The sequence below is a fragment of the Littorina saxatilis genome, linkage group LG15 (genome assembly GCF_037325665.1).
Source record: "Littorina saxatilis isolate snail1 linkage group LG15, US_GU_Lsax_2.0, whole genome shotgun sequence".
Classification (NCBI taxonomy): Eukaryota; Metazoa; Mollusca; class Gastropoda; order Littorinimorpha; family Littorinidae; genus Littorina; species Littorina saxatilis.
In genome coordinates, this window is record NC_090259.1 from 30,138,474 (window position 1) to 30,140,973 (window position 2,500).

Consider the following 2,500-nt stretch of genomic DNA (forward strand, 5'->3'; position numbering starts at 1 on the left):
TGACCATTTCTATACTATAGCGTAGACATGTACGGTGACCGTTTCTATACTATAGCGTAGACATATACTGTGACCATTTCTCTACTATAGTGTAGACATGTACTGTGACCGTTTCTCTTCTATAGCATAAACATGTACTGTGACCGTTTCTCTTCTATAGCATAAACATGTACTGTGATCGTTTCTCTTTCATTGCGTAGACATGTACTGTGACCGTTTCTCTTTCATATCGTAGACATGTACTGTGACCGTTTCTCTTCTATAGCGTAGACATGTACTGTAACCGTTTCTCTTTCATAGCGTAGACATGTACTGTGACCGTTTCTCTTCTATAGCGTAGACATGTACTGTGACCATTTCTCTACAATAGCGTAGACATGTTCTGTGACCATTTCTATACTATGGCGTAGACATGTACTGTGACCATTTCTCTACTATAGTGTAGACATGTACTGTGACCATTTCTCTACTATAGTGTAGACATGTACTGTGACCGTTTCTCTTCTATAGCATAGACATGTACTGTGACCGTTTCTCTACTATAGTGTAGACATGTACTGTGACCGTTTCTCTTTCATATCGTAGACATGTACTGTGACCGTTTCTGTTTCATATCGTAGACATGTACTGTGACCGTTTCTCTTTCATATCGTAGACATGTACTGTGACCGTTTCTCTTTCATATCGTAGACATGTACTGTGACCGTTTCTCTTTCATATCGTAGACATGCACTGTGACCGTTTCTCTTTCATATCGTAGACATGTACTGTGACCGTTTCTCTTTCATATCGTAGACATGTACTGTGACCGTTTCTCTTTCATATCGTAGACATGTACTGTGACCGTTTCTCTTTCATATCGTCGACATGTACTGTGACCGTTTCTCTTTCATATCGTAGACATGTACTGTGACTGTTTCTCTTTCATATCGTAGACATGTACTGTGACCGTTTCTCTTTCATATCGTAGACATGCACTGTGACTGTTTCTCCTTCATATCGTAGACATGTACTGTGACTGTTTCTCTTTCATATCGTAGACATGTACTGTGACCGTTTCTCTTTCATATCGTAGACATGTACTGTGACTGTTTCTCTTTCATATCGTAGACATGTACTGTGACCGTTTCTCTTTCATATCGTAGACATGCACTGTGACTGTTTCTCCTTCATATCGTAGACATGTACTGTGACCGTTTCTCTTTCATATCGTAGACATGTACTGTGACCGTTTCTCTTTCATATCGTAGACATGCACTGTGACTGTTTCTCCTTCATATCGTAGACATGTACTGTGACTGTTTCTCTTTCATATCGTAGACATGTACTGTGACCGTTTCTCTTTCATATCGTAGACATGTACTGTGACTGTTTCTCTTTCATATCGTAGACATGTACTGTGACCGTTTCTCTTTCATATCGTAGACATGCACTGTGACTGTTTCTCCTTCATATCGTAGACATGTACTGTGACCGTTTCTCTTTCATATCGTAGACATGTACTGTGACCGTTTCTCTTTCATATCGTAGACATGTACTGTGACCGTTTGTCTTTCATATCGTAGACATGTACTGTGACCGTTTCTCTTTCATATCGTAGACATGCACTGTGACTGTTTCTCTTTCATATCGTAGACATGTACTGTGACCGTTTCTCTTCTATAGCGTAACTCAGTTGGTAGAGCACTGGACTTGTGATCGAAAGGTCGCAGGTTCGAATTCGGGCCGGGACGGACACGGGTCAACTTTATGTGCAGACCCAGAGACGGAAGCCATGTCCCACCCCCGTGTCATCACAATGGCACGTAAAAGACCTTGGTCATTCTGCCATAAGTGCAGGTGGCTGAATACACCTAAACACGCAGACACCTGGGTAGCGCGACTCCGTTGCTGCTAGCTTACCACTGGGAGGAAGCGACCCAAATTTCCCAGCGATGGGACAATAAAGTAATGAAAATGAAATGAAAAATGAAAAATGAAATGAAAATGTACTGTGACCGTTTCTCTTCTATAGCGTAGACATGTACTGTGACCATTTCTATACTATAGCGTAGACATGTACTGTGACCGTTTCTCTTCTAAAGCGTAGACATGGCACCCAGGCTCCTAATATGGACCATTTGTGATTTTTTCTGTATTTAATTTTTGCTGAATGTCTATCAAAGCTATTTCACTCTAATTAGGCCTAACCGTTAACCTAAGAGAGAAGGGCTACCAAACACAAAATGAAACTTCTTCGGAAGAAAACAAGCTAGTTATTAGCATGAAACAAAAAGTGGTCCATATTAGGAGCCCTTCCCCTACTACTGCTGCTACTAAACAGCAAGACCAGAATGTTGTACTTCCATACTGTCACGTCGGATTACAGAATAATGAGGAATCCGCAACATATCATCACATATGCGTGATCTAGCCTAGTCTCTGAAATCCCAAACAAATGAGTTATGGGAGAATGTTGATTATTAACACGCAGAGATCAGGAATTTTTTTCAAAAGATGA